The 25,257-nt window shown below is 40.2% G+C and overlaps 1 protein-coding gene and 1 pseudogene across 1 annotated transcript in view; one reads left to right on the forward strand and one right to left on the reverse strand.

The window, feature by feature from the left end:
* LOC127526733 (trace amine-associated receptor 13c-like) overlaps positions 1 to 25,257 on the reverse strand; it is a 430,516-nt gene that overhangs the window by 159,112 nt on the left and 246,147 nt on the right. The window lies entirely within an intron of this gene.
* Positions 22,141 to 25,257, forward strand: part of LOC114643024 (butyrophilin subfamily 1 member A1-like) — a 70,897-nt pseudogene continuing 67,780 nt past the window's right edge.

A 25,257-nucleotide genomic window follows, 5' to 3' on the forward strand; every position in this document is an offset into this window, starting at 1 on the left:
TGCACGTTGATCATTTAGATTTCAGTCTGTCTTAGACAGGCAGCACAGATAGGACACTGATATCTCACTGAACAAATCCTCCTGCTTCGAGAATTTGGAACAAAGAAACTAATGTCAGGCTGTTGGTGAACACGTGAGGTGTCATTCAGATGTTGTGATGTACTGTAGACATCACACATGTGTTGTTTAGTTTATACAGTAATCTGGGTCCCGAAGTTTGTTAGATGTCTTAACATATTTGATGTTTCTCTATCAGTATTTCACACCGTGAAAAAGTTGAGAAAATTAGTTATCTTAATAAATAAACATTTTTATTCTTTTATTTGTTTAATATGTCAGAATCATGAAAGAAAAAAGCAATTATGCTTGAAATTAAGGTAAAGATTATGAAGCACGTAGAGGCAGGAGAAAAAGTGCAATCCAGCAGCATCAATGGTGTTGAAACAATCAACTCTAAAAACTACCTTGGATAATGGATGGATGGAAAACACGTAGGAATTACCCTACATAATAATCATAATTAGAAAATGAATACAAAAAAGCATCTACTCTAGATGTAATCAGCGTTTATTTCTCCTCTACAAACTCAGATTATTTAAAGAGGACGAGAACCTTAAGTTATTTTTCTATTGCAGCTTCATCCAGTCTGTCATCACTTTCAGCTTCATCGGCTGCTCTAGTGGTCTGATAAAAGAAAATTTGAAAAAGATGACCAAACACGCAGCTAAAGTAATTGTGGCCAATGTGGGTAATCTGTGTGTCATAGGGCCATGTTGACAAAACTGGAAATCATGTCAACTGATGACAGACAGAAACTACACACAGAACTTAACTTCAGCAAATCAGGATGGAGAGGCGCTTTAAGGAGCCATACAAACCGCTCCAGAAATTCATATCTTCCTAATGCCATACGTCTTATTAATAAGGAATAGGTGTTATAATAAAACATTTCTAGAAGTCTGTGGCAGTTTATAATGTGGAGTGTTGGGGTGCCAGCACCCCTCCAAACATCGTAAATACTCTACTTCAATTAATTAGGTAATGCAAAATAATCAAGAAATAAATTTATTTACTTACACAACATGCCTGGTGTCAGCACACGTCAACATGGGAAACACTGATGTAGACAATAGTATGATGCTAAATCTGTTTGGGGGGCTTAGTGAAATAACTCAATTTAGGTATAAAGTAACTGAGAAATGTTTCAGGGCTGAAGGAAAAAAGGGTAAAATACATGTTCAAGGAAATATAGGCATCCTGATATAAAGGCAAAATAAGGTTTACGCTGGGCTTCTCCTGTGGATGAAGTACAAGACAGGTGCAGCTCTTCCTTTCCACATCTACAGGGCAAATTATGGGAAAATTAAAGGGACTGTGGATGTCACAGACTGAAGTTTGAGAGCACAGTAGAAATAGGAAAGCTGGCATCAGATTGGGCAGCACTGTGGAAATGCCACAATACATTTTAGCCTGGATGTGTTTTGTGAATCTGGTACTGGCCAGGCCAAGATGTGCATTGTCACTATGATGAGGACCATGAGAGCATGTGGAATGAGCAGATAGATAGATAGATAGATAATGTGAAAGGCACTATATAATAGATAAGTGCTGCTTCAGGTTGTCCCCCAAAAAACGGTGCCACAACCAATTTTTTTTTATCATTAATTTTAGTTGAAGCAAATAAAAATCCATACAATCAAATCAAACTTAACAGAACCAAAATTGAACCTCTACCCAAAAGAAAGACAGGTGAAGAGTATCCTTTTTCCAGATATAGAAGCTTACTCTAAAATGTTATCGATTAGGTTCTGCCATATTTTTAAAAAGTTCCCAGATCCCAGCCGTCATTACCAGAAGTGTAGAGTTGTTTTGGTGTATCAAGTAACCATTTCAGGTAAAAACGCACATCAAACTGTCAGAAGTAGTGAGCAGATAATCCAATCTCCAAGTTACGTAAACACCTTTAATTTCTTGTGTCAAGTTTTAACCTGTTTTATCTCTATTTGTCTTTTTTATTTCATTTTTTTCCTGTTATTGGATACAACTGAAAAGGCAAATTTCATATTTTATTGTGTAAACAGGACTAAATAAAAACTTTAAACTTTCAGAGAAGTCTCAATGTAAAAATCCACAGAATACATAACTGTGCATGAATGGCGCCCTCTTGTGTCCCATAAGAGAATTAAAATCAAGTCCAAGTCCAAGTTACTGTCATCCCGATTGAAACACAATGATGTGTCTTCAGGATCAGACGAGACAGTGTGCAGTAAAGTGACACGACAACAGTAGGAGAAAGTCCATCAAATCAGGTCTAACTGGACCAGTGACAGCTTAACAGTAGAAACATTACTGTTTAAAAGTGCAATATAAGCAGATAACAACTGAACATCTGGAATGTAGCAACTGTTCATCACTAATAAACTGGAATGTGTGCATTTGATTGATAGAATTTTCAAATGTTTAAAAAGTATAAAGTTCAGAGTCCACAGGTCATAGTGAGTAGTGGGAGGTGCTGAGGTACTGAGGAGTCAGACAGCGTGGTGGAAGAAACTGTTCCATAGACTGGATAGCCTGGCATGGACACTGTGATACCATCTGCTAGATGGCAGGAGCTCAGACGGAGGCTGTGTGTGCTGTGGGTGTCTTGTATGGAGGGGAGAGACACACCGATGATGTCCTCGCTGTTGTTAGAATCCTCTGTAGGAACTTGCAATCCGCGGCACTACAGATAAATGACCTGCTCCACTGGAAGGTAAGCCATTTAAGAAATAAAGGACTCAGAAACACTTGTAACTCCCAATGTGAAAGGTATTGTATATTTAATGGAAAAAAAGAGTCTCACTAAATAAAGTGAGTCAATTAAGGACTTACTTCTGAAAGTTATGCTTGCTTCAGAAAATTGAGTACAATTCTCAGGTGTGAACAGACTGTCAAAAATACATCACTGGATGCACGAGGCGTTCTCTATCGAAGAAGAAACAATCAATTTTTGTTGCTATGCATGTCCCACAATGGCGGAACGATGGAGTTGTTCTTGACAGCGATCCTACTCTCTATATATGGGCTAAATTTTTGGTCATTGGTTCAGTTGCCACCTTGGTGTTGTGTGTTTGTGATCTAACTGGAGATCTCATGGACCAGAGTTTTCCCCAGCAGCATTTAGTGAACATACGTGGGCAATCAGCCCTGGCTGTGACGCTAATCCATCGGACCCTCTATTTACTTCACCTTCATGTCTCCAGGAGGTCTGGCGTAAAGCCCACGGAGATATGGGGAGAACGGGCCCATCGCGTGAGCCTGAAGTTATTCGATTCCAGCCAGTTTCTTATTTACACAACTTATGCAAAGCCGTTACTTATTCAACATTAAGATCAAGTCAAAATATTCTGCAGCATAAAAAGATATTAACGGGCGTCACTAAGATGGGCCCTTTATTCTAAAAAAATAAATCAGTTTCCCACATTTTACACCTGATTGGACCTGATTGGAGTTACATGAAATTGGACCAACTTAATTTTCAAAGTTTTCTGACAAGACAGGTGCCTTTGTTAAGTGGCAGTTCAGATTTGCTCAGCTCAATGACAAACTTGGCACACTGTCATATCTAATGTGTAAGATGTACTCTGATGTTTAATGGGCACAGTAAAGCGTTAGGTGATGTTGGGCAGCCCTCATTTTCATGGCTTTGTGACGAGACAGGTGACTTTATGGATCAAATTGACAGGCAAAGTTGGCACATTCCCATTTCTAGTGAATGGAATTAGATGTTTAATGAGCACTGCAGAGGGTTAGATGGCATTGGACTACACTTGTTTTGAGAAAATGCAGATGCCTTTGTTAAGTTTCACTTCACAGACCAATGTGACTACCTGTCTCACACTGACTGGCACATTTGTCACAGTCCTAGTCAATTTTCAATGACAAGGATTAACTTTGATGTTTGACTGGCACTGTAGAGGGTTACGCAGCATTTTACCACCCTTATTTCATAGCTTTGTGACAAGATTCCCATTTTTATGTTGCAGTTCAGATTTGCCAGGTCCAAAGTGAGTTCATGGGTCAAATTGTCTGGCAAACTTACCATATCCAATGAATAGGTTTCACTGTGGTGCTTAAATGGCCCTAATGTTAATAACTTTGTGACCAGATGGATGCCATTTTAAAATTTCAGTCGTTTTTCTTACCTCAACATGGTTACATGGGTCATACTGACTGGCAAAATTGGCACACTGTAATCTGATGAATGAGATTTATGTGATATTTAATTGGCACAGACAAAAGAAAAGAAAAGAACTTCATGCTTCCTGGGATAGGCAACATCTTCTGTATGACTCTGCCTCTGCACAGGATAAAGTGGGTTTAGAAATTGGATCTGCGGTGGGCTGGCGCCCTGCCTGGGGTTTGTTTCCTGCCTTGTGCGCTTAGTCCTTAATAGGGTCATGGGGGTCTGCCAGAGCCTATCCCAGTCAGCATAGGGTGCCAGTCCATCGCAGGGTGAACATACATACACACACAATTTAGTGCCACCAGAGCACCTAACCTGCATGTCTTTGGACCGTGGGAGGAAACGGGGAGAACTTGCAAACTCTCATATTTAATATTATGATGTATTTATTGTGATATTTCACAGTGGTACAGCCACAAGAGTCTTTTGATTGTCACCTCTGTCACTAGGTATACTGTAACTCCATCCGTGACTTCAGCATTAGTCCTTATTCTCCATGTGCCGTCTTCATTCGCTTTTCCCAGGTTTCTTCACTTTTGGTTAATGTCCAACATTCAGCCTCATACAGAATGCTAGTTTCATTAGGACTTGATAAATCTGCTCCTTTAGTTTTCGGGTCACCAGACTGGATGTCATTAGTCCTTGTAAAGCATAATAAAGCTTGTTGTGTATCGCAGCTTGCCTTGCTTTAATTGTAGAATGTACCACGTAGTGTTCATTATAAATGACTCCTAAGTATCTGAAGTCACCCACCCTCAGTCATTTTTTATTGCCGTAGGTCAGCGTCTCTACATTGCTAAATCTTACCCCACTCTCTGTACTTATGTATCGTGTATGTTGTCTTGTCCTCATAGATTTGTAGACCTGTCCTCTTAGATTCATTTTCAAGTACCTTAGAATTCCCAATCAGGCTGCTTTAGTTTCTAACAATCAGAACAACGAGGTAAACATTCGGTCAATCTATCTTACAGTGCCCTCCGTAATGTCTGAGACAAAGACACACTTGTCCTTGATTTGCCCCTCTGCTCCACAGTTTAAAATTACAAATCAATTCAGATGTGAGTGAGGTGCGCATTGCAGACTTTCATTTAAGTGGATTTACAGACTTTTTGGTCACACCTTGATAGAAAAGACAGCACTTTGTCTACATGGTCCCCCCTTTTCAGGACACCATCATGTTTGGAGACAGCAATGGTAGGTCTATTAAAGCCGGTGTCATATTTAGGACTTTGTCACATATCTCCTGCATGTAATGACTTCTTGAAGTCTGTGATTCATAGACATCAGCAGGTGCTGAGGATCTTCTCTGGTGATGCTCTGCCAGGCCTCTAATGCTGACATCTTCATCTCCTTCTTGTTTGGGGGGCTTGTCCCCTTAGATTTTCTCTTCAGCATATGGTAGACCTGCTCAGTTGGATTTAAATCAGGTGACTGGCTTGGCCATTCAAGAATTTACCAGTTTGTAGCCTTGAAAAGCTCCTGTCTTCCCTCAGCAGTCTGTTTATATCATTATCTTCTTGTAGGATGAAATGCCATCCAAAGAGTTTGGGGGCATTTACTGGACCCTGAGCAGATCAGATGTCTCTGTACACCTCAGAATTCATTGTGCCACTGTTGCCAGCAGTTCCATCACCAATGAAGAGAAGTGTACCAGGACCGGTGGAAGCCACACAAACCCAAACCATAACACCCCCAGCACCATGTTTAACAGATGAGGTGGTCAGCTTTGAATCTTGACCAGGGCATTTTCATCTCTAAACTTTGCTTTGCCATCACTCTGATGCAGGTTCATCATTGTCTCATCTGTCCACAAGACCTTATTCCAAACTTCTACAGGCTCTCTGTAGTCCTTTTTCAAAAACTATAATCTGGCCCTTCTGTATTTGTGGCTCAGTAATGGCTTGCATCTTGCCGTGTGGTCTCTGTATTTCTGTTTATGAAGCCCTCTGCAGGTAGTCATCTCTGTCACATCCACATCTGCCTCCTGAAGACTGTTTCTGATCTGTCAGACAGGCGTTTGGGGCTTTTTGTTGACCACAGTGAGGATTCTTCTGTCATCAGCAGTGGAGGTCCTGCTTGGCCTACCAGTCCCTTTGTGATTACTGAGCTCACCAGTGTGTTCTTCTTTCTTCATGGTTTTCCAGACAGTTGATTCAGGTCATCCTAAGGTTTTAACATTGTCTTGAATGGTTTGGTTCTTGTTTTTCAGCCTCATATTGGCTTCTTTGACTTTCACTGGCACAGCTCTTGTCCTCATGATGAACAATGGCAGCTACAGACTCCAAAGGGCAGCAGTAAGCTGAGGTATCTTATGAAGCCATGAAACACACCTGAGGAATCACAAACACCTGTGACACTAAATGTGCCAAACATGACAAGTCTTCAATGTGCACTTTAATCACATCTGAATTGTCTGATTTGTGATTTTGAACTGTGGAGCAGAGAAGTAAATTAAGGAAAAATGTGTCTTTGTCCTCAAGCCCCGCCTCTTCTGCCCAACCAGCATTAAACTGGCACCACGTCAGCTGGAGTTGTCATTTATTTGTCTAGCAGAGCCCGAGTTGAGCCTATGAGCCAGCGATTCTTTTACCCCACTAGAGGGCACTAAAACGCCATGTTGCTGATGCTCTGAACTTTCTGTTGCTATTTGTGTTTCTTTTCTTTGTGAAGAGTCTCATTCAATGGGGATCCCCAGCCTGTAAACCCAACTCTTCTTTAGCTCTCTTGTTTGTATTTACAATATATACTGTATGTGAATTATGTCAAAGTATTGTGATGATAAAATATCTTAGTTCAAAAGTAGTCTGCAGTTCAGTAAAGAGGAACGTATCCTTATGGCTTTATACTGAACTTCTGTCTCAGCGTTCATTTCAAATTTTCTTGCATAATTTTAAGTTTAATCAATTTGTTGATTGAACTTTGTCTTTTGAGATGACTTTGTCACAAGGTGGGCTGTCTTTCATGTTTCAAACCCTTTTGGTTTACAACTTCTTGCTTAGTTCACTTTGCTGGTCTTCAGTCTGCCAGTTTTCCACATTGACACCAAAAACATTATGGCGATGTTGTGGAGAGATGACTGGAAGAAGACTGGGATATTTACAGATCTGTATTGCAATCCTAACTATTCATAATGCTTCAAAGTGGTAGAAGTGGGCATAACCTTATCAATATTAAGGATAGGGAATGAATGGAAATATTGTTGATTATAAGAAAATAATACTAGCTTCTTGATGAACTGACCAAGAAACACATAACTGTCCTGGCTTGGCTGGAAAGAGATAACTAATTTTTAGAGTAGAACCAGGAGATGCAAAAAAGATAAAACAAATCAAATAAAATATAAAGAAAGCAACCAAAACCTGAAGGTTGAAATCAAGCAAGAGATGAAGATTAACAGCAAAGAGAGCATTTGTTTGTGTTTAAAGGATTTATCCACAGATGAGATAAAACTTGGTGCAATTTCTGACCATCTGTCCTGTTGTGCTGATGAACTCAAGGTCATGACCCCAGAGACCAAGCCCTTAGAAACACAGAATGTGACACTAATGTCGCTTACATAAAATGGCGTCTAATACAGAAAAAGCAATTAGACCCTAAAATTCATCCCTAATCATCCAAGAATAGCCAAAAGTACAGATGACAGAGGTCAAAAATCCAGGAAATTCAGAATAGGCGCAGGAAATCAGAAAACCAAGAAACTCACCACTCGTAAGCGTATTCAAATGAACCACAAGGGATTGTGGGTTGTCCCTACTTTTATAAGGCTGAGGGCTGTCTCTTGTTGTGATGGGCCTGTTGAGGAAACACTCACAAAACACAAGGGACATAACACAGGCATAGGGAATACATCAAATTATAAAGAAAGGTAACATAACATAAATTAAAGATTAAAAAATGAACAGCAAAGACGTAAAACAAGAATTCAAACCCAGCCAGAGAAGTACTGGCTGAAATACAATCAACTGATAAGAACGAGGTCCCATGGATTATTGTGAGCACCCAAACTGCGAGACATTAACATGAGAACGCAAAACAGAAATCAATGGAACTAAAATCAAAGATGTAACTGCCTGATTTTGGACTGATGTAGTTAGCCAATAAAAGATGTCATTTTGCTTAACTTCTCACCACATCCATAATGGCTAACATGGTACAACACCCTAGTACTACAGACTGTTACACAATCAAAGATAATCTTTTACCTGAAATAATCCACTGAGGGATACTGGATTTCAGGGTGCATCCATATTTAACTTGGAGGTAACTGAACTGACCCCCAGATTCACCAATGGAGTCAAGAAACCTGACCAGTCAGAAACTGTGGAGCTCCAAGGCGCTGCTGAAACCAATGATCATATAATAGACCAGCCATGGCCGAGAGCTCTGACAGTCTTGTGAAGAATTATGCGAAGAAAGAAAGAAACTAAAATCCACAACATAAAACACCAGTGAATGGTTAAGCATTTCTGAAAGATAATTAAATAAAACTTTATCAGTTATATAACTCCCCAGTTTGACAGACTCAGAGGTGTTCTTATTATAAGGATGGACCTTAGAAAGGAAGCGATGCTTTTTTTCAACTATTCATCTTTTATTGCCTGAAAAAGTTGTTTTCCATTTTTTTTGATAAACAGTAAAAACAGAGCTGCTATTTTATGTGCGTCTGAAGTCGGAGCAGGTCAGTCCATTAGGCAACATAGACAGCCATCTGAAGGGTGCCACATATAAAGTTTAAGAGCGTGTGCTCCTGATAATAACAAGAAGCTGGTCCTTGAATTCAGATGGTACTGAGTGAGCGCTGTGACCTACTGGGCGCCATTCATGAATGTAAAGATGTGCACACTCTGTACAACAAGGGGTATGTGCTCCTTAAAGTCCACGAGATGTACAGAAGGGGGCACCGTTTGTGCTACTGAAGGGGTGTATGTCTCAGACACCAAGGGAACTCCCCCCACAAGTCTTCTGAGTCTAATAATATCAAGTACCCGCTATGGACAACGAGAGGCCATGTCTGTCCACTCCACCTAGGGCTCCAAATGGACATCAACTGGCACTGACTGAAGTGCATTTTCAGGTCACAATTTAATGTACTGTAAATATGTTTGACTTGTTATATCATTTTTATGAGCTAGGCTAGTTATCAATTCCTGACTGTATTCAAAAAGTCTTCATGAAGTATTCTGAATAAATCACACATCTTAAGTATAAGAATACAAATCTGAAGTAATTGAATACTGTATTTTTAGTATCTAAATACTCTTTTAGAGTATTCTGCCCAACACTGGTCATCATCTTCTTGCTTTCTAATTAAAGATGTCAGAGCACACATCTCTGTATCCCAGTGTTGGATCAAAGATGTTAGTGTTGATTCAGGGAAGCCACTCAACAGTTTGGGGTTTTTGTGCTTTCTACCTCATTTGTTTTTGACTTTATTTCTTGGTGTGTTCTCGTGTTTAGTTACTCAGTTTTGTTTTAATTTCTAGCTGAGAACATTTGCTTGTATTTTCTCCATGTTCTTCTTCTGCCCCATTTGGTGTCCTCCATCTCCTGGTAAATATTAAAGATGCTCCTAAAATATTTTTTACTGAACTCCAACAAGGTCTTCATATTAAAGATGAGAACATGTGCTGAAGTGGAACGTCACTCATGCAAGTGGTACCTGAAATGTCTGACAATATAAACTGAGGCGTATTTCAGAACTGTCAACCTTCAGACAAAACTACAGAGCAACTTCTAAAAGCAAACTCCTTGAACATGGAAAAGGCATTGTATAGATAAAATGTATTATTATTATTATTAGGGTTATTATTATTATTATTATGTCTAATAGGTTTAGGTTTAGATTTATTTGTCATATATAGGTTAACACAGGGTCAAGATTACAATGAAATGTGTATGACAAGAAAAACAAGTCACTCAGCCTAGATCCAATAAAGCTAAAAATAATTTAAAAATTTACAAGTTAAAAATAAACAAGCCATATAAAATAAAATGTGTATGTTTTAAAAGAAGTTATAGAGCAGTATGAGTTGAATGAGCAGCAAGTACAAATGACAGTTATTGCACAGATAATGTTTTATAAGTACAGATGCATATTCCATAAAGTGCAGATGCATGTTCCAGTCAGTATTCAGAGTGTGTGCAGGTACAGTTTGTGTGTGAGTAGTGCAATGTAGGTGTAATGTAAGTATATGTAAGTGTTCAGGTGTTGCTGTTAAGGAGTCGAATGGCCTAGCGGTAAAAACTGTTGTTAAGTCTTGTAGTTCGAGCAGCCAGACTCCTGTATCGTCTTCCAGACGGTAACAAGGAGAACAGCTGGCGTGCTGGATGGCTGTGGTCCTTTATGATGCTGCTTGTCTTACGCAAGCACTGATGGAGGTAAATGTCTTCAATGGCAGGAAGACTCTTGCCCATGATGTGCTCTGCTGTCTTCACCACTCTCTGTAGTGATTTCCGGCTGCTGGCAGAGCAGCTCCCATACCAGACGGTAATGCAGCCCATCAGCAGACTCTCGACCACACTCCTGTAAAAGTTTGAGGTGATGTTGGCATTCATGCCAAACTTCCTCAGCCTCCTCAGGAAGTACAGCCACTGGCGAGCTTTCTTGACCACAGTGTCTATGTGAAGGGTGATGTTTACTCTGAGGAACTTGAACCTGTTAACCCTTTCAACTTCTATGCCGCTGATGTAGATGGCCTGGTGTTCTCCGCCGTGCTGTTTCCAATAGTCCACGATCATCTCCTTGGTTTTGCTGACGTTAAGAGACAAGTTGTTATCCAGGCACCAGTTACTCAGTGCCAGCACCTCCTCTCTGTAGGCCGTCTCATTGTTGCCAGTGATTAGGCCTATGATGGCTGTGTTGTCTGCAAACTTGATGATGGTGTTTGTGCCGTGTTTTGCAATACAGTCGTGGGTGAACAAGGAATACAAGAGGGGGCTAAGCACACAGCCCTGCGGCGCTCCTGTGTTTAAAATGAGTGATGAGGACGTGTGTTTGCCGACTTTCACCACCTGAGACCTGTTTGTGAGGAAAGAGAAAATCCATCTGCAGATGGTCGTCCCCAACCCAAGGTCGTCAAGCTTCAAGACGAGTTTTGAGGGGATGATGGTGTTGAATGCCGAGATGTAATCTTTGAACAGCATTCTTACATATGTATTTCCTCTTTCCAGGTGGGTGAGGACAGTGTTTATTGTTAGCTCAATGGCATCCTCTGTAGATCTGTTAGCTCTGTAAGCAAATTGGAGAGGGTCCAGCGTGTCAGGGAGGGAGGAGCAGATGTGACCTTTGACTAGTCGCTCGAAGCACTTCATTATGACTGATGTCAGTGCAACTGGGCAATAGTCATTCAGACAGGAGACCACCGGTTTCTTTGGGACAGGAATGATGGTGGATGCCATGAAGGAAAAAAGAATTTGAACAACATATAAGAAGCGTATAAATTATTAAACAGTAAAACATTAACATTTAAGAAGTAAACTTACATTGAGTACTACTGCAGTGCCTTCGGGTATACCTCATTTTTTGTTTGCCCATTACATGCTTAAATGTATACATTTTTTGGTGTACCTACCCGAGAACACGTGACATATAACCGAGCGTGGGAGAAGCATGGATTTTAAACATGCATTGAGTTCATCTGCTGGTCTCCCTCGTGGAATAACTGGTAATGTTTGACTAAAATCTACAGCGAGTAAAACAACATTACCTCCTTTTTTTTTTTTTTTTTACGATCTCTGAGATCTTGCTTTTTTCGGTTCAAGGCTTCATAAGCTCTTTTATGTTCCATGGTGTACTTATCCCAAACGATCATCTTTGAATGTTGCAAGACTTTCGCCTTGTATGTAGATCGGGGTAATTACATTCATTGCATTCCTAGTCTGAATCACAATCTGATTGTATGGGTGGTTACCTGGCAGGTAACGCTTATGCTTGGTCATCAAGTCATCTAACATCCGCTACGTGCCCTCTTTTAATTGCGAGAAGCAGATATATATAGCCAAATTCTCGCGCTTCGTTGCGGCGAAGTACTGCTTTTAATTTTTTATTAAGAAGAAAAGAAAACCTTTTTAAACGGATCGAAAATATACCAATAACAATTTGTTAAGGATCTGTTTTTTTGTGAACCTCCCTTTTCACAGCTGTCGCGCTATGGCGTGTGTTTCGTTTATTTGACAGTATGTAGATCATTTTAATTACATTCATGGCATTCGTTTTCTGAATCACAATCTGATTGTATGGGTGATTACCTGCCAGCTCACGCTTGTGGTTTGTCAGCAAGTCGCCTTACGTCCGCCACGTGCCCTCTTTCTGTTCCCAGAAGCTGATCATAGAATGGTTTTAATAGTTTACTTTCAAATAATGCAAAGAGTATGCGACGCGTGTTTCTCCCTAATTCTGGGCTCATCAGGCGTACACACTCACTGCATCCCCTCTCGGGAATCGAATCTCTATCGTCAGCGCCAGAGTTGAAGCCCCTAACATTGCGGTCAGCAAGTTGGCTAACATCCGCCATGTGCCGTCTTTCAGTTGCGAGAAGCTGATCATAGAATGGTTTTAATAGTTTACTTTCAAATAATGCAAAGAGTATGCGACGCGTGTTTCGCCCTAATTCTGTGCTCTTCATGCGTACACACTCATTGCATCCCCTCTCGGGAATCGAATCTCAAACGTCAGCGCCAGAGGTGAAGCCCCTAACGTTGCGCTACGGTGTGTGGTTCGTTTATACCTCGTGTCTTCTCATTAAACTTTTATCTTGCGAATATGTTGTTGCAATCCGTAGCAGGAGCGTTTCTATAAACTTAATTTAAACTTACATTTTACACCGTGCTTTTTTCCCTTATGAAGATGCTTGTATGCTTCACTCGCTTGCTTCTTATTGTTTCGCTCCCTTCTCAATTGTTTAATGAATTTTTTGTTCTTCGCTGTTTGCGGCTCTTCCTTCATTTCTCCCTACTGCGTTCTTTTATCTCGCGAATATGTTATTGCAGTCCGCAGCGGGAGCGTTTCTATAAACTTAATTTAAACTTACGTTTTACACCGTGCTTTGTTTCCTTTATGAAGATGCTTGTATGCTTCACTCGCTCGCTTCTTATTGTTTCGCTCTCTTCTCAATTGTTTAATTAATTTTTTGTTCTTCGCTGTTTGCGGCTCCTCCTTCATTTCTCCCTACTGCGTTCACAGTCTTTTCACGTGATTACATGGGAGGCGTGATGACGTGACACTCAACTCCTCCTCCCATGGCCATCGAGCTGCCGTCTATTACAGTATACAGTAATCCCTCGCTATATCGCGCTTCGCCTTTCGCGGCTTCACTCTATCGCGGATTTTATATGTAAGCATATTTAAAAATAATATATCGCGGATTTTTCGCTGCTTCGCGGGTTTCTGAGGACAATGGGTCTTTTAATTTCTGGTACATGCTTCCTCAGTTGGTTTGCCCAGTTGATTTCATACAAGGGACGCTATTGGCAGATGGCTGAGAAGCTACCCAGCTTACTTTTCTCTGTCTCTTGCACTGACTTTCTCTGATCCTGACGTAGGGGGATTGAGCAGGGGGGCTGTTCGCACACCTAGACGATACGGACGCTCGTCTAAAAATGCTGAAAGATTATCTTCACGTTGCTATGTTTTGTGCAGCTGCTTCCTGAAATGACATGCTGAACGGTGCTTCGCATACTTAAAAGCACGAAGGCATGGGTGCTTCGCATACTTAAAAGCACGAAGGGCACGTATTGATTTTTTTATCTGTCTCTCTCTATCTCTCTCTCTCTCTCTCTCTGCTCCTGATGGAGGGGGTGTGAGCTGCCGCCTTCAACAGCTTTGTGCCGCGGTGCTTCGCATACTTAAAAGCCAAACAGCCCTATTAATTTGTTTGCTCCTTTGAAGAGGAAGATATGTTTGCATTCTTTTAATTGTGAGACTGAACTGTCATCTCTGTCTTGTCATGGAGCACAGTTTAAACTTTTGAAAAAGAGACAAATGTTTGTTTGCAGTGTTTGAATAACGTTCCTGTCTCTCTACAACCTCCTGTGTTTCTGCGCAAATCTGTGACCCAAGCATGACAATATAAAAATAACCATATAAACATATGGTTTCTACTTCGCGGATTTTCTTATTTCGCGGGTGGCTCTGGAACTCAACCCCCGCGATGGAGGAGGGATTACTGTATTGTGAAAAAAGAGGTTCCAGTTATGACTATTACGCGTTGAATTTCGAAATGAAACCTGCCTAACTTTTGTAAGTAAGTTGTAAGGAATCAGCCTGCCAAATTTCAGCCTTCCACCTACACGGGAAGTTGCAGAATTAGTGATGAGTGAGTGAGTGAGTCAGTCAGTCAGTGAGTCAGTGAGGGCTTTGCCTTTTATTAATTCAAGCAATAAGATGCTGCAGATGTTCTATCAAACAGTTGTGGCGAGCGCCCTCTTCTACGCAGTGGTGTGCTGGGGAGGCAGCATTAAGAGGAAAGACGCCTCACGCCTGGACAAACTGGTGAGGAAGGCAGGCTCTATTGTTGGCATGGAGCTGGACAGTTTAACATCTGTGGCAGAGCGAAGGGCGCTCAGCAGGCTCCTATCAATTATGGAGAATCCACTGCATCCACTAAATAATGTCATCTCCAGACAGAAGAGCAGCTTCAGCGACAGACTGCTGTCACTGTCCTGCTCCACAGACAGATTGAGGAGATCGTTCCTCCCCCAAACTATGCGACTCTTTAATTCCACCAGGGGGGGTAAACGTTAATATTTAACATTATACATAGTTATTGTCTGTTTTTTTTTTCACCTGTATTATTATCATTCTTTAATTTAATATTATTTATTGTATCAGTATGCTGCTGCTGAAGAATGTGAATTTCCCATCGGGATTAATAAAGTATCTATCTATCTATCTATCTATCTATCTATCTATCTATCTATCTATCTATCTATCTATCTATCTATCTATCTAATTAGTATAGATACATTATTTTATGCGTAACTTAACTTCTGCTTGTCATTTTACTACATCTAATTGCCTGAGGTTATAAATATAGAAGGGAAGGTGGGGATAACTTATATACAATAATACCTTATAAACAGTGGTAAGTCTGTGAGATTAGGCATTCTAAGGCTACATATTAATAATACAATAGGGGAAAGTAGAGCAATATATATATATGTATATATATATATATATATATATATATATATATATATATATATATATATATATATATATATATATATATATATATTACTCTACCAAGACAAAACAATTGGCGTAGTTGGGCAGGATTTTGGGGTAACCATGTTTTGCACCTTGTTTGCAAATACTGTTGATGTATATGTGTGTTTATGTATGTGAATTGTAGGGCATCCAGTGTACAAATGTGGTGGAAGTAAACATTGTTTGGTTGTTGAATGGAATATAACCAACAAAGTGTAGAGACTTCATGTGTGTCAAGAGGACACCCGCATGTTTGTTAGTGCTGGTGGTAGTGAGTCCCTAATTAAAGTGCTAGAGAGTGGTGGAACAGTGCATGTGTCATTCATACGGCATTTAAGTGGTTAAAGTGCTTGGGAGTAATGGGACATGCATGCGTCAGTCATACGGCACTTATTCGTGTAGGATCTTTGTGTATGTATGTTTATGTTTGCTTACAGGGGCAAAAGTAGGCCAACCCACTTCCTCTGAAATCTCAGATCTCATCTGCAAATCCAAGTCATCTACTTGTCAGCTGGACCCCCTGCCTACAGTTCTAGTTAAAGCCTGCCTCCCCTCTCTAGTCCCTCTCATTTCTGCCATCATTCACTCTTCTCTTACTACTGGTATTATTCCCTCATCTTTTAAAACTGCTGCTATAACCCCAATACTAAAAAAACCTGGTGCTGATCCTACTAACTTCAATAATTTTCGCCCCATTTCTAACTTGCCCTTTATCTCCAAAATTCTTGAAAAAATAGTAGCTATCCAACTTCACACCCACTTATCTCACAATAATCTATATGAAAAGTTCCAGTCTGGTTTTCTCCCTCTTCATAGTACAGAAACAGCACTTGTTAAAATTACCAGTGACCTCCTTATGGCTGCTGACTCCGGTTTAATCACTATTCTCATCCTCCTTGATCTGAGTGTGGCCTTTGATACTATTTGTCATACCACTCTCCTTAATAGATTATCTTTGATTGGCATTACTCACACTCCACTTGATTGGTTCAGATCCTACCTCTTAGGCCGCACTCGGTTCATACAGCTTAAAACCTTCACATCCCAATCCACTGCTGTTACTTCTGGGGCCTCTTCTTTTTATTATTTACCTTCTTCCCCTTGGCAATATGTTTCATAAATATAACATTAATTTTCACTGTTATGCTGATGACACCCAGCTCTACCTTGCTGGTAAACCCACCTCCTCTTTTCCACCACCTTTGCTTATTGACTGCATTTCTGAAATTAAATCCTGGTTTACTTCGAATTTTCTTAAATTAAAAAGTGACAAAACTGAGGTTCTCCTCATTGGCTCAAAATCATCATTATCCAAAACCAATAATCTTTCTCTTATTATTGATAACTCTGTTGTTTCCCCATCATCTCAGGTCAAGAGTCTGGGTGTCATCCTCGACAGTACTCTATCTTTCCAATGTCACATTAATAACATCACCCGGTCTGCTTACTTCCACCTACGTAATATTAATCGCATTCGGTCCTCCCTCACTCCTCATACCACTGCCATTCTTGTTCATAGTCTTGTTACATCTCGGCTGGACTACTGCAATTCACTCCTCTTTGGTCTCCCTAATAAATCTCTTAATTAGCTTCTGTTAGTCCAGAATTCTGCGGTACGTATCATCACTCGAACCCCATCTATTCACCATATTACTCCGGTCTTGCAGCAGCTTCATTGGCTCCCGATCAAGTTTCGTAATGATTTTAAGATTCTGCTATTAACATTTAAGGCCATCCATAACCTCGCCCCTCCATATCTGTCTGACCTTCTTCATGTTGTCATTCCATCCCGTAACCTTAGATCCTCTTTCTCCACCCATCTGACCGTCCCTCCGACCCATCTAACCACCATGTGGAGCAGAGCATTCAGCCGTTCTGCTCCCAAGCTCTGGAATTCATTACCTGCGGAGCTCCGAAATATCAAATCATATTCATTTTTCAAATGTAAACTTAAAACGCATCTGTTTAAAATGGCTTTTTCTTTTTCCTTCTGATTATAGTGGTTTTGTTTTGGTTTTAATTTTTAGATTTTCTGATGTTTTAAGTTGTTTATAATGTGTCTTTTATTTACTTATTTATTCATTGTTTGTTCGTTGTCCTTGAGTTCTCTGAAAGGTGCCTTGTATAAATAAAATGTATTATTATTATTAACCCATAATGAAGGTGGCAAATTGTATTAGAGTAAAATTGTAGACTGAGAAATGCCTACATTTATATTAAAGTCAGCCATCTTCCAGTGGAGTGGCAGAGACAAGCAGGCTAAAGCTAGGAAAAGCAAACCTGTAGTGCAGGTAGAGAAAGCAGAAGCTGAGCTGAGCTGCCACAAAATGGAAGGGGCCTGGAAGGATTAAAAGCAGGAAAACAGAGATCAGGTATAAAGAAGACAGCTGCTGTTATAAGAGGTTTACTGTCTTGTATTATTGGAAACAAGGAAGATCAGTATGAGGAAGAAAATAGCAAAGTGAATGAAAGTGAAAATGGAATGTTGTGTGAAAGTTTTGAAAGATGTAATAGTTGGTGTGATAATTGTGAAGTGCTAGCATGTAGAACACCCACTGCTGAAGTGGAAAGCACAGAAAGCAGGAGGAACAAGGAGAGAAAACCACCCATGGTGAAAGTTAGGGCAATAGTAACGGGATCTGACAGGAACCCTAAAACATGGGTGGGTGACTTACATGAGACAGATGAGTGGTTAGATAAAGAGTAGGAATGTGAATGTAAGGAAATGGAGAGAGATGAAAGGAAGGGAAAACAGCAAGGATGTTACTTTCCATTATTCTCCGCTGCACCACAATCTCGAGTTGATTCTGAGGTCTGTCCAGTAATTAAAGAACATGCTACACCGATAGATATTTCACCACTGTTAGGAAAGGTAACCAGTGCTGCACTGAAATTTGATTTAGGACAAAGAAATCAGATAGAAGGCAGAGAAGCTGGTGAGTGTGAATGGCAACTGTTGACTAGAGGGCATGAAATGGATAATGGCATAATGATAATGAGTAAAGAAAGTGTGGAACTAAAACAAAGAACAATGGAAATTAAGGGAATTCAAGTGTTTGTGTGTGAAAGGTCTAAAAGTGCTAATGCAAGAATGACTGAGTTGGAAAGAAAGTGCACCAGTTTAGGAGTTGGTTTGAATGAACCAGGACAAGCCAAAGAACAAAGGATGGTGGATGGTGCATCAGGAAGGTTTCCAAGCTCAGCCAGCAAGCCAGGAATGCACAGGGGTGTGAAAGTCCTAACAGCTCTACTAGGCCAGTCAGCAATTAAAAAGCACACACACTTCGGTTCAGTAATTCAAAACCTGAATGACCAGTTGTTTAAAAAGACAGCCTATGAATCTCCATGTAATAAAATGGAGAAAAGTGAGTTGGTCTTTATTAAAGATCACATGTCAGTTTTAGGAGAGATACTGGATTTAGAACTTGGATCCTGGAGAGGTTTTAGCCCACACTTTCAGGTAGCAGTTACCATAAATTAAAAAAATAAAAAAGGACACACAGGCAAATGAAAAAATAGAAGGGTAGCGCAGGAAGACAGGAAAGGGAAAATAGTTATGTCTGTTTCAATTTTCTGGCCTTTTGTAATAGTGCTACTTCTGTTGTAAGGTTTTACGGACTTTGGGTTTGTGCAGGTAATAAATAGTGAAGGCAATTAGCAGAGTGAAATCCATGCAGGAGATTGGGTTACCATTAGCACATTGGAGTGGAGTGGCAGTGTGGCCAAGCTGTTCCAATGAATGCCTGGAAGCAAAGTCTGAGTGTTGGCACCAGGATAACAACCAAGAAGATGAGATGGACAGAAACTGCTTTGTCACCTTCCATTTTGCAGACCTGCCTACATAGCAGAATGGATAAACAGCGGAAAAGACCAAAGGCAAAGACTAAAGACAAAGACAAGAACAAGAACTGAAGAGACAGCAAGAAAAAGACACTTACTGGGGTTTAAGTGAGTAACAAGTCCACAAGTCATGCAATAATAAGTCTAGTCAGAATAGCTATAGTTTAAAAGGAAAGGTTTGTTCATTACTGCAGCAAATTTATATTCCAAGGGGTGGAAACTGAACAAACCAGTTAGGAATGTCAAAAATAAGGGGATTAATTTTGGGCTCATAAAGTATACATTCTGGGTATTAATTAATTAAGTTGGATAATTACTATAGATAATACTATTATTAAGGAAAATGTATAGTAAGAAAATTGGTGAACATTTCAGGAAAGCAGGTGCAGCTGGTACATTTGCAAGTCATATGGGCTCCGATGTTTAGGTAAAGTCTAATTGGGAAAATACGGAAGCCCTGCTGAGGTTGTCAGCTTTGGTACAGGCAGAGGACCAGTGGGCCAGTTCTGAACTGAGGTGTTTAGCACAACGAGTACGCATATGGTGAGCAAACAACTCTAGGGGTGGCCTACAGGGGGCATGATGAGTTGCATAGCTTTGATGTCTCATGGTGGTGATGCCAGCCTATACTGGTAAAGGCTGATGGCAGTCAAGAGTTGCACCATGGGTAGGAAAACACAAGAGGCAACTAAATCAACTCCAAATGTGTGAAGAGGGGCCACAAATGTTTGTTTGTGAACAGTTTATGCAGTGGCACATGTGCTCTCACTTGGGCAGAGGTGGTTGTACTGGCACCTGTGGCATGTTACCTTTCAAATTTTGATGTTAATTGTACAGCTGCATATGCTTAAATGAATAGTTTGGGACAAGGGTCTAATTAGCAGTTAGACACAAAACCAGTAAAGAACAAAGGTCACTTTTAGGAATTCACAATAGACTTAAATTGCAGTGGGCTAGTTTAGCGGAAGGTGTGGACTTGTCTCATTTTGAACCACCAGATCTGATGACATATGAACACTGCAGAAAGCTAAACAAACAGTTGGAAGCAAGCCGGAGCAGATACAAGTCATCAGAAGTGCATCCAATTTCTTCTGATTGTCTTTGAAATAAAGAAGATATGTAATGGACAAATGGTCATGGACAACTTTTAACACTGGGACAGCAAATACTGCAAACCAAAGCACAAGTTATGCATCAGACTCTTTAAACAATTAAGACTGTTTATAAAGACATTGTACAAAACATTCATGGGGTGGAGTGTTGTGATGTGAGATTTTACATATAACTTGATAAATATTTTGTATGTCTTTATTTGTAATTTAGGCAAAGCAATGTAATTTAGTGTTTACCCAAACCACCCCCACACCCCTAAGGAATGGGTCTGTTTGAATTTTACGACAGGATTTGGGGATGTGTGTTTTAAACCAGTTTGGTGAGAGGTTCTTTGCTAAGGTCATTTCTACCCCCCCGCAAGAAAGACTTAAAGACATATGGTCTTGGGGGTGGCAGGTTTTAAGATGTTGTATTCCCCCATTGGTCTGAGGTATAGCTGTTTGGAATTGGCTTGGATCAGAGGCTTTAAAGTATCATGATGTCCTATTGGCTCTAGGGGTTGGACAGAATATCTATAAATGTATGTGTTTAACCTCACAATCTCTCTCTTACCAACCAACATATGATAAAGAAGTATCTCTCTCTTGCTAACCTGTGATGATGAAGGCAACACAATGAAGAGCACAGCTGAGCAGCCATTATGAACAGACATGTGGCTGAAAGCTGAGCACCAATGATGCCTTAACTAGAGACATTTAAGTAACTACAAGTCTGTGTGCCGCCTGAACTACATATCACCATTTAATCAGGTTGTATGGTTGCCAATAATCAAATGTGCTTTGCATTTTGTTATTATTTATGAATATTATCAATAATACATTATCTTATGTGTAACTTAACTTCTGCTTGTCTTTTTACTACATCTAATTGCCTGAGGTTATAGATATAGAAGGGAAGGTGGGGATAACTTATATACAATAATACCTTATAAACAGTGGTAAGTCTGTGAGATTAGGCATTCTAAGGCTACATATTAATAATACAATAGGGGAAAGTAGAGCAATATATAGTGTATATATTACTCTACCAAGACAAAACACCAATGAAGTTCTCCAATTTTATTGACAGTCCACCTCACAATTCTAAGCTGTACCAAACTCCTGCCATCTTTAGACGTCATAAAGAGCTTCATTCTGTGGATTCTGCTTTTCTAGGAAGTGTTAAGTTTGATTTCACTGCTTCTGAGTTCACAGCATAGACATGAGCCCCGTCAAATCAAACCCACTGCTTATTGAGATGTTGTTCACCAGCAGAAGATGAGATTCTCTTTTCCACAACTTCATTTGTTTTTTTGTTGCATTTCATTAATATATTTTGTTCTTCCAGTTTTGAGAAGAAGCCCACTGAAGATATCCTGTTGGCTTTGGATTTAATCAAATTATTACAGACTGTAACTTCTACATTTTTTTCCTTATTCCCTGTGTTTCTGTTTTGCACCATTTGAGGAGGTCAGCAATGTATTTTATTCTCTAATAAATCAAGTGCATGCCCTGACTCCATTTTGATTTCTTCTGCTCTCCTCTCCTTCCTTGGGCTGATGTGATCCTCATATCACAAGTCTGCTTCTAATCTGAACAAAGGGTGATAAGTGTGTGCCCTGCTTTGTCAAACAATCTAAAAAAGATCATAAAAGCATGGAATTCTCATGAGATCTGATAAAAGCTGAGGGTCTTATTGTCAGAACACAGGCCATTTTATTTTAATGTGTTTCTGTCACTTTAAGACTCAGGCCTGTCAGTGTTGGCAGGCTGCCGTTTAAAAACGGAAGAGAAATTAATCAAAGGAGGAACACTTTATACTACTCCTTAAATTTTATTACACGCTATCTTCTCCTTCTACAGACTTATAAGACATTAAGAACAAGAAAGACTGACACATTGTGCCTGAAGTTCACAGACCCCTGATGAAGGACAAATCCTCGTGATGTGTGAGCTCTAAATGGGGAAAGTGGAGAGAAAACAAAGTGAAAGCAGTAAGTGGAGACATTATGAATGTTTATTACATTTCTGTTAGAAATCAATCCTTAGGTTGTGAGTGATAAGAATTTTAATTTTGAGGCTCACTCAGTAACGTGTAACTGGCTTATGCTACACAAGTTTACATTGAGGTCGTGCAGATTAAGTGTGTGTTTAGTGATGGAGCCTTGAGCAGAGCAGAAGGTCCTTGTACAAAATCAGGGTGCTGTCATGAATTAGCTTGTCCACCCTGAGTTTTCAACAGTAAAAGTAACTCGAGTCAAGACCACCACAACTAACATTAATGAACATTATGAACATTGATCAGGATTTTACAGATGTAGGTTAGCCTCATCTCCACCAGAGACTCCTTCAATTCAAAAGCAAAAGAACTGATCGTCTTCAGAATATTATCACTACAAGAAATGTAGGTGCAATGATTCAGAACTTATTATGAGATATGACTGTGCTGTATGGTGATGATCATGAATGGGGAAACAGGAGTGCAGACAGTTTACGGTGTTATCAAGGTGTGTTAGGATGAAAGTAGAAATAAGAAGGGAACAACTGGGCTGTCAGGCTCTCCTTGTTGGTTTGATTACTGGATCTTCGGGCACAACTGAGAGTCTTGTGTTTCATGAAATGGTGGGCGGTGAAGACACATCAGGAGTACATGTGTGAGAAAGCTAGAAATTAATGAATTGGCTAATAAAGTCCTATACCTAAGTTTAGTATCAAATGGCATTGCTAACATAATAAACATGAACATCATATACAGCATAGCAGCCAGTGTAAAATGAACAACAATATTACATTCAATCAACAAAGATATGAGCGCGTTTACTGGAGGTCTCATTTCTGTGATCTGTAAAAGACTCAACTGAATTGGTGGAAAAATTAATGTTAAATAAGAAGGAGAAAGCACTAAGAGAGAGAACCAGTTGTGCCAGTCCAATGAGGCTGTGTGATCTGACGCTGTAGATGTCGAGTGTTGAAGGCCTGTCTGAGTTCCAAGAGGCGTTTAAAAGATCCAGGATTGTCACTTCTGGGCAAACTGCAATGTCTGTGACTTTCATGAATAAAATGGCAACCAACCCACGGTAGACCTTTATAGTTAATAAACTGTTACCTGAATTTAGTCCATCAATTTTGCATTTTCAAAGGTTTAGTTATTGTCCATACTGTTTTTCTCAATGTTTTCATTTTTATACAGAGATTTTGAATCATTTTTTGGCATGGTTACCACCATGTTGTGTTTCGTTGTTCATTCTATGACTACTGGTGACATGTCACTTGATGTCACAATTCTTCTGGTATAAAATAATGGTGTCCAGCTTATAGGCACCATTTGTTTTTTTTTTTGACTTCTGAACTTTTTTCCATTTCACCTCACATTTTGTCTTTTCCCTTTTTCTGTTCTGCTGGCCTCAATTCTTTATTTAGGAAATTTCCTCCTACATTCAAAAAGGCCTTTGCTTTCCTCTTTCATCTCCTGGTCTTCTCTCTAAAGTGACTCTCATACTTTCTAGGACTCACCAGTCCATAACAATAACAACAGGTGCTTTGTGCTGACGTGTGCTTTGCAAACGCTAGAGGCTGTTGAGAGTTTTTGGTCTGTTCTGTGGTGTGAGATTTAAATAAAAAAATACATTTTGCTCTTAAAACTTGGGTTTTGGTTGCAACTAAGGAACCGTGTGGGAATTTTTAAACTTTTTTTCCCTTTAGAAGGGTTTTTTTTTTTTTGCTTTTTTTTCGCCCGCACAAGAGCAAAAGTAGCTGGATGTTTGGAGGTGCGCTTGGAAAAGTTACTTGTACCTGTTTTTGTTTTTTGTTATCTGTATTGGAATTAGCATCGAGGAGGTAGGGTACAAAGCAGCAGTAACTGACATCGGTATTTGTAAGCAAATAACTGCGTCGTCGTAACAGCGAGTCCTTAGTTTAAAGGAAAAGAAAAAAAAGGCCGCGGCTGACATCAAAACAGTAAAAGGCTCAGCGGTGCGCAGGTCAGCGGCCAGCGTTAAGGCGCCGAGCAGGCACAAGCGGCTGTAGGGGCAAACAAGGCAGTAAAGTTTTATTTATTTTGTTTATTTTAGATTAAACAGTCCTTAGCGGTCCAGAGGTAGAACAGTAAGTGGTCGACAGCGTAAGGGTTCATTAATACAAACAGTGCGAGTGGAGAGCTTATAAGAAAGAGGAGCGCTAAGGTAGGAGAAGAGACAGAGAAAAGTAAAGTTAACTTCATAGAAAGACAAATAGCAGGCAGCTGAGAGGGAGAACAGCACAGGAGCTTAAGGGGACAGAAGGTGTAAAATATCTGTAGCAGATTTTAGTGTTACCATTTAAGTTAAAGAGCAGCCGAAAGAAGGAGAAATTTAATTAAAATAATAAAAAAAAAAACTTAAGGCAGTTTACTAATCCCAAATCAAATTTTAATAATGAGGCCCGTGCAATGCAAGTCCTGTTGGATGTTGGACTTTTTAGATGATGGTTTGGAGGAGCCAGTTGTCTATGAGGGCTACATCTGCAAGAGATGTCAGCTGATCCAGCACCTCGAGTTCAGGGTTGCTGAACTGGAGGAGGAGTTGGCTGACCTGTGTTGTAATTGAGAATTGGCGGACTTGGCCCAGGTGTCCTTTAGAGAGATAGTGTGCACCCCCAAGGTGGCGCGGGAGGAGATTCCAGACCAGACAGGTAGAAACAGGTGGGTCACGGTCACAAGGCGTAAGGCAAAGGGTGCACACTGTCCGGGGGCATCAACCCCAGAATTAGAAGTGGCAAACTGTTATCATGTCCTTGCAGAGCTGGACGGTGTCTCTGATAATTCTGAGGTGGTAGGCAGGGATGAGGAGCCCCAACGGGCCACCTCAAAACCAGTTCCCAAAAAGAGAGAGGTAGTGATAGTTGGGGACTCAATCATT

This window comes from Erpetoichthys calabaricus, chromosome 2, assembly GCF_900747795.2.
Source record: "Erpetoichthys calabaricus chromosome 2, fErpCal1.3, whole genome shotgun sequence".
Taxonomy (NCBI): Eukaryota; Metazoa; Chordata; class Cladistia; order Polypteriformes; family Polypteridae; genus Erpetoichthys; species Erpetoichthys calabaricus.